The sequence below is a fragment of the Myotis yumanensis genome, unplaced genomic scaffold (assembly GCF_028538775.1).
Source record: "Myotis yumanensis isolate MYYU_CA2020_CCGP unplaced genomic scaffold, mMyoYum1.0.hap1 SCAF_1, whole genome shotgun sequence".
Classification (NCBI taxonomy): domain Eukaryota; kingdom Metazoa; phylum Chordata; class Mammalia; order Chiroptera; family Vespertilionidae; genus Myotis; species Myotis yumanensis.
In genome coordinates, this window is record NW_027223752.1 from 58184815 (window position 1) to 58198803 (window position 13989).

Sequence of the window (13989 nt, forward strand, 5' to 3'; positions counted from 1 at the left end):
TAGCAACCAATGCACGTCCCCAGAGCCTTTGGAAGGAAGTACAGTGAGCGCTCTGAGCGTCTTCCGAGGGGGCCTCTGGTCTCCATGTCGGAAATGGGCCTGATCTTCAGGTTTCAGCTGAGGTAGAGCTAACGGCAGCTTCAGAAGGAACCAGGAACCAGGGATATGAGTGTGGGAGCCAAATCCAGGGCCTTCTGAAGCCCCGTGGGGGGCACAGAGGAGGCCGGGCCACTGTGGGTTTTCGGGCAGGAGAGCCGGGGCCACCTGGTCTCCTCGGGCAGCGGCGGGGCCTTGGCTGCCACCCAGGCCTTTCCCAAGCTGCTCTGAGGGGACTTCCTTCCACGCTCACGCCTCCTTTTTGCCTCCCTCTTCTCTCTCGTGTCAGAAAGCTTTCCTTCCTTCTGGACCAGAAGGGAAAGGAGTCAGACAGACCACCTCAACACTCACTGCCCAGGGAGGAAACCCTCCAGAAGTGTGTGTATGTATGTGTGTGTGTATATACGTGTGTGTGCACGTGTGTTTGCGTGTGTGCCCCCACAGCAGTGGGGACTGCCTGGAAGCTTCCAGCTCCTGGAGAAGACTCTTCCCCATACCCCACAGCTGTTCCTCCTCCCCCATCTACAGGGGGTTCTTCTGGGGGCTCCTACAGTGCCTTCTCACCCTAGTGGAAGACGGCCTCCCTCCAAGGACTGACCGAAAGTCATCTGACAGCCCTCCCCACCCCCGAAGCGCCTCAGCCACCCCCACGACTAACCCAGGGATTAACCCGGGTGCATCGCACGTTCACAATAGAACTGACCTCAGGGGCAGAAGCAGCACAGGGAGGAGTCAGGGAGGAGCAGGCTGGTCCCTAGAGGCCCTGGGGCAGATCCAGGCCCTGCCAGTCCCACCTGGTGGCCTCGTCCTGAACTCCGTCGTCTGTAGAACAGGAGCCGTGGTGCCCACCTGGCGGGCCGCCGGGAGGCTCACAGACAGTGCATATGAAACCAAACAGATGCAGGTTCTCTGGAGAAGCCCTCAGGTATGGAGTCAAAATTTCCAAGGAAGAGGTTCTTCAGTCTAACATAGTTTGAGCAGCTCTGTGCCAGGTGCCCGGGCACCTATGATCGCCTGAGAAGAGGGAACAAGGACTGAGTTAGGGAGGGAGGGGAGCAGAAATGGGTGGGCGTGAGCTGGGCAGACAGAATCCAGAGGGGCCAGAGGAGGAGCCAGGGATGTGGGGGCTCAGCCAGCATTCACCCCAACCCTGCACTAGGGAATCAGAGCTGGGCCACGTGTCCCCCTGAGGCGGGGTCAGAATCGCAGAGGCCCTGCAGAGAGTCACCGAGGGGCTGAGCCTGGCAGGTCGTGGGTGCGGCTTCTGTGTCTGCCAGGATGGTGGCTTTGAACTCAAGCCAAGGAGGGGGCCTAAGGCTTAGAAGGGAAGCAGGAAACGCTCCTTCTCAGCACCCCAGGGAGATGGAAAAGGGGCTGAACCAAGGGCTGGGGCAAAAAGTCCCAAACCCCACCTTGGATCCCGGGAACAGAGACGCAGCCCCCCAGGAATGCCCTGGTGTGGCCTGGACAGGCAAGGCTGGCCCGAGACCACCTAGCAGGCACGTGGGGGCAGGAGGGTGGCATAAGCTTAGAGTGGCACTGCCAGGCCCAGGAACTGGACTGTCAGTTGAGCAGGAGCCGCCTCTGGGATGTAAACTGGGGAGCAGCCCCACCCACACAGGGAGCCTGGAGGCTGTTCCTGCCTGCAAGTGCGGTGAAGGCATATCTTCTGTGACGGAGAGCGTCCACCGATCCTAAGCTGCTTTTTTAAAGACATGCTACAACTCAGATGTCCACCGATGGGTGAATGCATCGCCCAAGCACAGCGTGTCCACACGATGGAATATTTATTAGTCGGCCACTGAAATGGTACAGTGGGGGTGAATCTTGAAAATCTGCAGCTAAGTGAAACACACCTGACACAAAAAGGTCACATGTATGATTCCGGTTTTGTGAAAGGTCTAGAATAGGTAAATGCACAGAGAAAGAAAGCAGACGTGGTTGCCAGGGGCTGGAAGAGGGGGGACGGAAGGGACTGTTTAATGGGTTTGGGGTTTTCATGAAAATGTGCTGAGACTGGATGTGGGTGGTAGTTGCATAGTATTGTGAAGGCACCAAATGCCACTAAACAGTACGCTTTAAAATGGTTAATCTCATGACTTTGTGTTTTGTGAATTTCGCCTCAATTTTTTAAAAGTTTGCAGCTGATGCCAAGACCGGTTTGGCTCAGTGGATAGAGCGTCTGCCTGCGGACTCAAGGGTCCCGGGTTCGATTCCGGTCAAGGGCATGTACCTGGGTTGCGGGCACATCCCCAGTGGGAGATGTGCGGGAGGCAGCTGGTCGCTGTTTCTCTCTCATCGATGTTTCTAACTCTCTATCTCTCTCCCTTCCTCTCTGTAAAAAATCAATAAAATATATTTTTAAAAATATATATATATTTAAAAGTTTGCAGCTGAAAGAAGAGACACGAATGCTGTCACGGGAGCCCTGAGCAGTCAGGTCCCGCCTCAGGCAGGAAGGGCTTCCTCCCGCCGAGGCGGGGATGCTGCCCACAGCCAGGCCTGCGAGGTCAGCCCCTCACCCCAGCCCCACCTCCTCCCCAGGTGGCCACTCCCAAGGCCTGACTGGCTTGGGGCTCTAAAGCCCCCACCCCCAGGCTCCTTTGCAGTTCTGAGGGGTCACCCAGCTGCCGGGCACCCGAAAGTCCACTGCCCCCTTCCCACCACTTCCCTTCTCTTCTGCGGCTAGAGCCCCAGGAATGCCCCCTCACAAGCCCCTGGTGCTGACCTCCCTCCGCAGGCTCTGCAACAGGATGCACTGCCTGCACAGGGTTGGGGACAGGGGGACAGTAATCAGAAGCCGGGGGCGGGGGGGGGGCAGGGAGGCGGGGGAACCGAGGCCGGCGTGTACTCCTTAGCGCACGGAGAACAGACTGTGAGGGCCGGTGCCGCGGTGTTTCTGTTTCTGTCATCTGAGCAGCAGGCTGGCAGAGCGGGCCCTGTTGTGGCATTTTGGTTTCACAGTTGCTTTGGGACCCCTGCCAGGGCAGGGCCTCTGCCCGGGAGAACTTTGGAAAGACATCCACCCAACCACCCCGGCCCCCCAGGTTACTCCTTTCCAGGGTTTTAAAAATAGAAGCGTGAAAACCACCCCGTTGCCAGGAAGCCGTGGGGTTCCGTGCTCGTGGCCTTGAGATGCATGTGGAAAACAAGTCCCCGCTCTCCCCTTGGCCTGGGGCTCAGACGGGAGCGTGGTCTGTGCCAGGCAGCAGCCGCCGGCCAGGCCGGGCGTGCGCTGTCATCGCGCAGGGCCCTGCGGTGTCCACCAGGGCCTTTGCTCCGAGCTCCGGGCTGCGAGCAGAGGGCCTTGGTGCCCAGTAACCGAGGCAGAGATGGCAGGTGGGGAGCCTGGGCCCTGGGACTCAGGCAGCTCACAACCTCAACATTTCTGCGACTAATCTTCAAAAATAAAATATCAGAACGGCCTGTTTTCCACAGGTCCAGGCAGTTTCTGTGAAAAGCATTTCAAGAGCCTGGGATAAAGCAGGGGGCGATGTCAAGAATGTCCCTAATTGCAGCGCGTTGAGATGTGTGATATTTTGCAGAATTGGGCTGGCGTTTGCTTGGGTGGAAATTGTGAGGGCAAAGTCAGCTGAGCAAATGCGGCCGTCAGCAGATGTCACTGTGGTGGAGAATGAGCAGGCCTGTCCAGAACTATACACACCTCCCATTTCCACAGAGTAACTGATACGCTGATGACGCACCGTTTTCCTTAAAGATCCCAAAGGAGTTTTCCTGCCTGCAATGTATCTCGCTCCAGCTTCCACACTTACTTGAAGCCATTTTGTGTAAAAGGTGCGATTCACATTTCATTTTACTAATCTGGTGAGCCTCCCCCACTTAAGTGGGATAGTAGTCGGTAAAACATGCCACTGGTGACTGAAAACATTAACCCATTGATGATTTAGAAAATCATAACAATGACATCATTTCCAATAAGAGGTTGGGCAATGTTATCGGAGAAATGCCGTCCGCCTGGGCTCGGTGCCCTTGGCCTTCTGCGTGGAGAGCCAGGCTATGTGACGCTGCCTGTGTTAGTCCACAGACACCGACACCGCGCCCAGCTCCTTGTCAGGACCGAGGTGGGAAGGGTCTCCAGGTAGAACCGCAGCCGGGGTGTGGGGGTGTGGGCAGGGGGGGGGGAGGGGGGGCACTCAGCTGAGCCTAGCCCTGGGTTCCGGGCACAGCTACGCCCAATGAGTCTTTGGCCGGCAGCCTCTGGGCCTTGTTTGCTGTGATGTGTGAGGAGGGAAGGAAGCAACAAGAAGTGTGTTTTGGGTGAAGGAGCCTGGGAACAGCCACCTGCCCCAGGAACGAAGCCTTTGTCCTGTGAGGTTTTCACGAGGGTCTTTGTGGGGCACAGAGTACAGTAGAGGCTCTAGGTCAGGGTGGGAGAGGGAGACACCCGGTGGGACAGGAGCCTGCCAGCTGCAGGGAGCACAGCGTGCCCTGCCCTGGGCGTGGGGGGAGGCCCAGCACCCTGTGGGCCACGCGAGGGGTCTGCTCTGCACGCAGTGAGCCCGGGGCAGCCCTCGCAGGGGCCGTGCGGTGGGCCGTGTGTTGAGCGTCCCAGCGTGAACACACGCCACTGGGGGTTCTGGTGAAAGGACTGTTGGTGGACTCCGCTGAGACAGTGTCTGGAGCCCCCAGAGGGCCTGGGAGATACGGGGCGGGCCTCTGAGGTCCCGAGATAAATAGAGCCCTTGGATGTGAGCACTGACACGAACGCAACCTTCTGGGTATGACGCTGCCTGCGTTGTACTGGGTTAGGGGCGGGGACATCGGGCTGGGTTAGGGGGGGGACATCGGCTGGGTTAGGGGGGGGACATCGGGCTGGGTTAGGGGAGGGGACATCGGGCTGGGTTAGGGGGGGGACATCGGGCTGGGTTAGGGGGGGGACATCGGCTGGGTTAGGGGGGGGGACATCGGCTGGGTTAGGGGGGGGACATCGGGCTGGGTTAGGGGGGGGACATCGGCTGGGTTAGGGAGGGACATCGGCTGGGTTGGGGGGGACATCGGGCTGGGTTAGGGGGGGACATCGGCTGGGTTAGGGAGGGACATCGGCTGGGTTAGGGGGGACATCGGGCTGGGTTAGGGGGGGACATCGGCTGGGTTGGGGGGGACATCGGGCTGGGTTAGGGGGGACATCGGGCTGGGTTGGGGGGCACATCGGGCTGGGTTAGGGGGGACATCGGGCTGGGTTAGGGGGGGGACATCGGGCTGGGTTAGGGGGGGGACATCGGGCTGGGTTAGGGGGGGGACATCGGCTGGGTTAGGGAGGGACATCGGCTGGGTTAGGGGGGACATCGGGCTGGGTTAGGGGGGGACATCGGCTGGGTTGGGGGGGACATCGGGCTGGGTTAGGGGGGACATCGGGCTGGGTTGGGGGGCACATCGGGCTGGGTTAGGGGGGACATCGGGCTGGGTTAGGGGGGGACATCGGGCTGGGTTAGGGAGGGACATCGGCTGGGTTGGGGGGGACATCGGGCTGGGTTAGGGGGGACATCGGGCTGGGTTGGGGGGCACATCGGGCTGGGTTAGGGGGGCACATCGGGCTGGGTTAGGGGGGACATCGGGCTGGGTTAGGGGGGACATCGGGCTGGGTTAGGGGGGCACATCGGGCTGGGTTAGGGGGGACATCGGGCTGGGTTAGGGGGGACATCGGGCTGGGTTAGGGGGGGACATCGGGCTGGGTTAGGGGGGACATCGGCTGGGTTGGGGGGGACATCGGGCTGGGTTGGGGGGCACATCGGGCTGGGTTAGGGGGGACATCGGCTGGGTTGGGGGGGACATCGGGCTGGGTTAGGGGGGGACATCGGGCTGGGTTGGGGGACATCGGGCTGGGTTAGGGGAGGGGCAGTCCGTGTGCTTAGGGAGGCAAGGCTGCAGGAAAGGCGGCAGAGGCAGCATCTGCTGAGAGTCTCACAGGGATCCCAGGAAGGCTTCCCCTTTGCTCCAGGCGCTTCCTGGGAAGAGGGCCGGCGAGAGGAGCTGTGGCTCATTTGTTAGCGAGGGCAGGGCAGCGGGCGTGGCTCACTCCGGGTTTCGGGGTCTCACCTCGGGGTAGCTGGGGAGACGCTGTGATTCTGCACCAGTGACTCGGGCTGAGTGGCAATCAGGATGGTGTGGTGTCCTCCGAAGCCGGCAGCACTGGGAGACCTACCAGGCGGCTGCTTTGAAGGAGATGGGACAGCTGCAACAACGGCTCCCACCGCCGCCCCCCCTGCACCCCCGCCCCCGCCCCGCCCGGACCAAGGTGGGCAGGGTTACGGGAGGCCAGGAAGGGTTCCTGCCCAAATGGTCAATGAACAGGTGATCCCGCAGCTATTTGTCATTTTGCTGATGGGAGAGATGCTGGGCTCGGCAGAGAGACCACCTGGAACTGTGGGAAGGAGAGGGACACCAGCTCGGAAAACACCAAACAGTATTTTAGCTTCAAAAATATGTTTTTAAGTTTGCATCTGGCTCTGGAATATAGGGGATAGTTCCTTTTGTGAAAAGATCAACCTGCCCCACGTTGCTCCTCGTCAGCTTTTTTGTTTTCCAATATGTTTTTATTGATTTCAGAGAGGAAGGAAGAGGGAGAGACAGAAACATCAATGATGACAAAGAATCATGATCGGCTGCCTCCTGCACGCCCCCTACTAGGGATCGAGCCCGAAACCTGGGCATGTGCCCTGACCCAGAATCCAACTGTGACCTCCTGGTCATAGGTCGACGCTCAACCACTGAACCACACAGGCCGGGACTCTTAAGCTTCTTGAATGAACTTGACCCCTTTGAGTATGCAGCAGTCAGATAGGTGGGACAAGAAAATCGGGGTGTCGTGGGGGAAGCCCTTCAGCAGTTGGCATCTTTCCAAGAAGATTCTCCCTCACGACTGGTTACGTGCAGATTAGGCTTGTGCAAGATTCTCCCATCAAAAAGGGTCCTCCAGGGCATTCCTCGTGGGCTCAGTTCATGAATTTGGAGCTAGAGTTGTTGAGTAATTATTAGAACGAGGATCAGACTTTTGGGTCAGAAGGGCAGGCAGTGTTCAGGTGGAGCCACATGGGCCCGGTGGGCCTGGAGGCAGGGACTGCTGCTTCTACTGTCAGCCCGGAGAGAAGAGAACCGCACAGATTTAGAGCGGAGGGCACCCTTCCCACTGCTGATCGTCACTGCACCCGCAGCAAGAGGCAGTCCCCCCCCCCACCCCCCCACCCCCTCCGTGGGCAGAGCGATCTCTCCTCCCCGGGCAGAGCGGTCTCTCCGGCCTCCATGCCATCCAGTGTTGCCTCAGGGAGCCGCCCGGCTCCCAGCACCCTGACCTGCAGCCAGAAGCTCTGTGTTGCCTGTTACTCATCAGCTTGTCACCTTCACAAGCTCAGGGCCTGTGGTTCTGGGCTGGGATGTGGAGGCGGTGGTGGGTGTTAGGGACTGAGTTAATCCCCCCCACCGCCCCCCCAGTCACATACTGAAGTCCTAACACCCAGACACAGACTGTGAATATGCTTGGAGATGGGTCTTTAAGGGGATAATTGAAATGAAGTCATTGGGGTGGACCCTAACCCGGTGACGGGTGTCCTCTTACAAGAGGAGCTGAGGACCCAGACAGGCACAGAGGGAAGGCCCTGTGGGAACACAGGGAGGAGGCGGCCGTCTGCACCCGGAGGGAACCCACCCGCCCGCTTGCCCGCCAGCGCCTTGGTTTGGATCTTTAGCCTCCGTGTGGTGGGAGGATACATTTCTGTTGCTCAGCCGCCTGTGGTACTTTGTGAAGGCCGCCGAGCAGCCTGGAACTGGGGGAGGTGACACAGTAGGTGCCGAAGACGTTGCTAGAACCCCTGAGAAGGCCAGGCCTGAGGACATGCAGGAGGGCCGCTGGGGGAAGAGCAGCTGCAGGGAGAACAGGGGCTCCAGGGTCCGGGAGGGAGTGCCTGCCCTCTCCCCCCAGCACCCTGACCTCCCTCCATGGCAAAGGGGAGAGTCCATAATTACCAGGGACACAAGGGAACAGCCAGGAGTGCACAAGACCCATTTCCTCGGTGAAACACAAGCCAAGGTTCTGTTTGTCCTCTGACAACGTAACCATCACACATCTTTATTCAGAGAGAAAATAAAAATAAAAGGCAAAGACTCCACATGAGGCTCTCCAGAGAGCGTCCTAGCGCTGCCTGGTCTGAGGATCTGCCTTCGCCAGCACTTCGGCCTCGCCGCCCTCCGAGGCCGCCCGGGCAGAGGCTGTGCCGGGCGCCCTGGGGTTGGGTGGGCTGGCACTTGCCTTCACGGGCCCTTTTCTCCATCAGGAAATAATGGTCAACTGCGTGGGTATAAAGATGAATATGTCAATATTGTGTATTAAAACTTGTTCCTCAACCAAAAAGTATATTTCTTCTCTCTGATTTTAACGAAATTGAAATATTCCCCAAGGCCCCTATAATGTGGAGGTCCTGGGCACCGAGCCTCCGGGCCTCCTGGGAGAGTCGGCCCTGGTGCTGGTGCGGTGCCCTGTGCCCAGAGGCCTCACAGCTTGGGCAGGGGGTTGGGTGTGCGTGTGTGTGTGGTGGCGGGGGGAGGCTCTGGCCCTTGGAAGATGGAAAACCATGTTCAGGGGAGGAGGCACAGGGATGAGGCCAGGACCCAGGCATGGCTGACGCTTGGTCCCAGAGGAGGGGGAGCCCTGAGGGAGCTGCAGAGAAAGCACCTCACTTCGATGCTGCCCGCTTGCTTGCCCTCCTCATAGGGACTCTCCCCTCAGAGGGGCAAGGCTGGCCCAGAACCCGGGGTCTGGCTGCCAGGTCAGGGGGCACTAGCATCCTGGCAGGACGCAGGCAGGGGTGCCCGGGCCATCGTAGCCCAGCAGAGCCGGCGTCTTCCCGTGCCCCGCCCCCCCCCCCCCCCCCGCAATGCCCAGCGGGGTGCTGGCCTGGGGCACTGAGGAGCTCTTTTTGATTGATTGCCACTAAGTTTGTGGCCCAGGGGATGTTGAACCCAGACACCCCCAAATCGAACTTCTGCCCAACGGTCCCAACAATTGCAGGCAGCAGGGGGCGCCCCAGCGCTGGGAGCTAACGGAGGGCTGGGCCGGGTGCACAGCGCTCTGGGCCTGGGTGACCAGAGGCCACAGTGTCTCCAGGAAAGCGGGCAGGACAGGAAAAGGCCCAGGACGCAGGCTCCGGGCTGGATACACTGCGATGCGGGGGCAGCAGGGGCAGAGGCAGCTCAGCCCTGGAAAGCCGTCCCAGGAAGGAGCGGTCCAGGATGGAAAACAACCCAACGTTAGAAGTAATTCATCCTCCCCGCTCACCCAACCCCACCTCTGAAAAGCCGTTTCCTGTCTGTCTGGCGACATCTCTCCCAGACTCTGTGCTTCCTTCCTGAGGGCCAAGGGAACTGCTGTCCCCCGTCCAGGTCCAGGAATACTCACAGTAAGGCCATGAGTGACAGGGCGGGGTGGGGGTGGGGAGGGAGGAGGCACCTAAGCTGACCCTCCCCTCGGAAGGCTAGGACCCACAGAGCCCCTCCATCGCTTGTCTTTGTCTAAAAATAAACAGGGAGGAAAGAGAAGGGTGGACCCACCTTTCAGAGGGAGGCCGGTGGGGCCACCTCTGAGGACCCCCACTCCAAGGACCCCACTCAGGGATCTTATTTGTAGTGAAAACCAATGTGGCCCTTTCAGCAGCCAGGACAAACATGAGATGAGAATAGTCAGGGGGAGACAAGAGAAACAAAGGCAGCGCGTGCAGGAAGCACAGAGCAAAGCAGGCGGAACAAGTATTGCAACAGCCTTTACTGCACACGCTGATAAGCTTCTAACAGCGCAGGCTCCCTGATAAGCTCTCAGATTGCGGCGTGTGCTTTGATCACCCAGAAAGGAGTCCCACAGCTAGGCTGGGTCCTGGAAAGTGGGGTGACAGAGGGAGAAGAAGGGCCGGTGCCTTGCCTTTACAGCCTGGACTTAGTCCCTGTCTCTTCTAACTTCCTCACAGTTTGCACAGATGGAATATGAGGCCCAGACAAGTTAAGTAACTCGCTCAGGGTCACACAGCAAGCTGGCAAAAAAACCCAAAAAAAACAAAAAACCCACACAAAAAAACTGGAATGCAAGCCCCAAATAACTGGATTCCCAGTCCAGTGTTCTTCGTTTAGTTGTTCACTGAGCCATTCAATCAAAGAGAAATTACTGAGTGCTCACAGGCAGGCTCTGCTCGATCCTGTCTCAGAGCGGTTACCACCTTTCAGCCAAATCCCATCCACACGTCATGCCTCCGCCCAGCTCCTCTGGGGTTCTCTCGACCTGGCCTGCTCCCTTTCTGCCTGCGAGGCTGTGCCTTCAGGGAGCTTGGGACATGGTGTCTGCAGAGGTCCCCGCTCGCTCATCAGCAGGGCTCGCGGGAGGAGCTTCGAGCAGGCCGGCACCAGCCCGGCCCTTGCGGCTCCTCTCAGATGGGGTCTGGGGAAACCAACATGGACGGCTGCCGAATGGGCCTAGAGGTACTGACTCCGCATTTGTGTGATGTGTCTTTGGATCCTTCCCAACTGCAGTATTTAGCCTCTGCTAAAGCCAAGTGCTTTCCACACATTCCATTATTTAAACCTTCCAACGGCCCTCTCGGTTGAGTAACGCTATTCTCCCCATTCCACAGATGAGAAACTGAGGCCTAAAAGGATTAGGTAGAATAAGGGAGGAGGGACAAGCCTACCTTACAGAAGAATCCAAATATACATCCGAATACTCCTTCCTGGACTTAGTGGCTTCCAAGGAACAGAACATGGAGGGAAAACAGTAACTTTGTCAGGGAGAAACTCAACAGACCCCACCTTAACCACTAGTGACAAATCGTGTTTGTTTGTTTTAAACTTTATTTATTGATTTCAGAGAGAGAGAGAAACATTGATTTGTTGTTCCACGTATTTATGCACTCATTGTTTGATTCTTGTGTGTGTCCTGATTGGGGATCAAACCCACAGCCTTGGTGTATAGGGATGATGCTCTAACCAACTGAGCTGCCACTACAGGAGACCCCCACTCCTGCAGGGAGGGAGAGGCGGAAGCCCCCTGGGCTCAGCTTCAGCTCCACCCGCCAGGAAACTGGAGCTCCAAGAGCCTGACATGTCTTTTCTGACTTTAACTTTTTATTATGAAAAACATAAAAACACACAATATTATCAACTAGAGGTCTGGTGCATGAAAATTCGTGCACTCGGCTGGGGGTGTCCCTCAGCCCAGCCTGTGTCCTCTTGCAGTCCAGGGCCCCTGGGCCTAAGCTGCAGTCGGACATCCTTAGCGTTGCCTAGTAGCCCTCAGCCTGGCTTGTGGCTGAGCAGAGCTCCCCCTGTGGGAGCACACTGACCACCAGGGGGCAGCTCCTGAGTTGAGCATCTGCCCCCTGGTGATCAGTGCTTATCATAGCAAGCAGTTGTTCCCTGTAGGATATTCTGACATTCTTGTTTTATCTACTCTGTACATTTTTTACTAGAATATTTTAAAATAAAACACCTCAAAATGTGGGACTGAGATGTAAGAAACATTGAATTTTGGGGTTAAATGAACCTCAAAAGTCATTCTGTGTTCCAACAGGCCGGCCTGGGCTGGTGGCCTGCAGTGGGTGCCCAGCCCGGGGACAGCCGGCCCAGGAGGATGCGCTCAGCCTGGGGCCTTGGGGAAGGTGCCCTGGGGCGATGGTTCAGTTCTTCCTGCGCCCAATAGAACCCACCCAAAGGATCCTCTTCCTCCTTTTCTCCAACTTCCCTCTCCCCTGCACCACACCTGGCAGTTTAGGGATCAGCGTTTCCATTTCACAAGCAAGGCCATTTATGCTCAAGGAGGCTGGGGGCCTTGCCCACGGCTGCCGGCCAGTGGAGGCAGAGCAGGATGCCCACCCGGCTCTGTGGAGCTTCAGAGCCCCGATGGAAGGACTGCGCCTGCCCCCCCCCCCCCCCCCCCCCCCCCCCCCGCCCCGGCCTGGTTTATCCTCACAAAGGGAGCAGTCTGTCAGCACCCCCGTTCCCAGCAGCAAATAGGGGGCAGGCTCCTGGGCCTCCCCCGGTAAAGGCTGCTGTGAGAGGCGGCTTTGGGAGGTTAAAGCTGAATCTGAGAGCTGGGTTTTAGGAAGTGTGTTAAATGAGCAGGAGAGGTTTGGCGGGGCGGAGTGGGGGGGGCGAGGGGGGCTGAGGGACTTCAAAGCGATCCTCAAAACACACACTATGGGGAACGCTCCTTCCCCGCCCCAGACTGCGGGAGTCTCGCTCCAGCCCTACCCACGCTGCCCAGGGGCCTCGTCCCCATTGTATCTCCTGTCCTTTGATGTCGGATAAACCCAGTCCATCTCTTTCATATCACTACAAAGGAGCCTCCTAATTGCTGTGTTTAGGCAGCCTCTTTTCCAATATTACACATTCGGTCTTCCCAGGCCCCCCAAGCACTTAACATCATCCAGGTTGTTGCAAAATCCACTTTTCCCAAACTGGTTGGCAGACTCTTCTCTCCCCATTACCAGCCTCCCTGGGCAGATCTGGACACGTCCCCCCCCTCCCCCCCCTGCCCCTCCCTCCCCAAAGGCTGCACCGGGACACAGCCCTTCCTCTGGGAGACGGTCAGCAGTAGGGGTCTCAGCCCTGTTGGGGACCTCGGAGAGCTTCTGAGCCACGGGAGTCCTGCAAGGGCGCAGGGGAGGCCGGCTCATGGGTGAAGCTTTGCCCTGGCGGAGGCAGGCGGCACCCAGCCCAGTGTCTGAGTCGCTGCTCCCTGCCTGCTGTCCTTAGGGGTAGGAAGGGCCGCTCTGTGCCATGCCCTCTGAGTGCCTCAGTTCTCACCGCCGCCGTCACGTGAGCCAGCACGGCGTTCATTATCCCCCTTCTGCACAAGAGACTGCAGCTCACAGTGTTAAGCTGGCTACAAATCTCACGGCTGCTACGTCGCAGGTCCCTCCTACCTTCTGTTGCCCTCCCCACCTGTGAAGAGCCATTTGGGCCATCCATCCTGGCTGAAAAGTTCTAGAAAACGCCAATAATAGAACAAGTTGGCTCCCGCTTCCCAGGTTGCAGGCGATTACCCCTTCCCCTCCAGCCCTGCCCCCAGCCCAATGGAGCGGAGTTCTTTCTCCACCGCGGCATCCTCAGTCCCCACAGCTGAGCAAGCCTCGAGCAGGTACTTCAAATTAAGCAGGTGCCTCCCGCTTAACCGTGCCTCCCTGTGCATCAGTGGGCAGGGAGCAAAGCAAGGAAAACACGTACATTTTCATGTGTGATCCTTGCAGGAGGCGTCCCTCCTCGCCGTTGTTTGTGCTCCGGGGCTGGCTGCCCCGGGTTTGCACCAGGCAGGGAGCACTCAGGTGCTGGGACATGTTTACCTGCTTCTTCCTTCGGTTTCCTGCTCCTCCCTCTCCACCCCTGGACAGAAGGCCGGTGGTTGTTTGGGAAGAATAGGGCCTTTGTGTTTCTCTCCTTTCTTCTTTGCGCCTAATTAGGATTATGCTTGGGAATCAAGCTCATTAATCTCTGCCAGTCCGGGTGAGGGCGAGCTTCTCGCACTATCAGTGTTGATCAATAACTCACTGCCGAGTCTGAAAAACAACCCTGCGCCTTTCATCACAGGCCTTAATGAGGACCAGCGCGATGGCCTGTGGGAGGGCGGGATGAGCGGGTGTGGGCCAGCCTGAGGGTGAGGTGTCAGGGGAGGGGGCCTTCCAGCCCGCACCTCCTGAGTGTGAGGTTGGAGCTTCATTACTGTGCAACTTCTTGGAGCATCGGTGTGGGGGGCTGGTCACAGGGGGTCATCATGGGTCACTCCCACGATGGACAAGGGAGTCCTTCCTGCTGACAGACCGGAGGCCACAGCCTGCTTCCAACACCGGGTGGCCACCTCAGCCAAATGATTAGGAGAAAAGACTCAGGGGTGCAGGAAAGGGG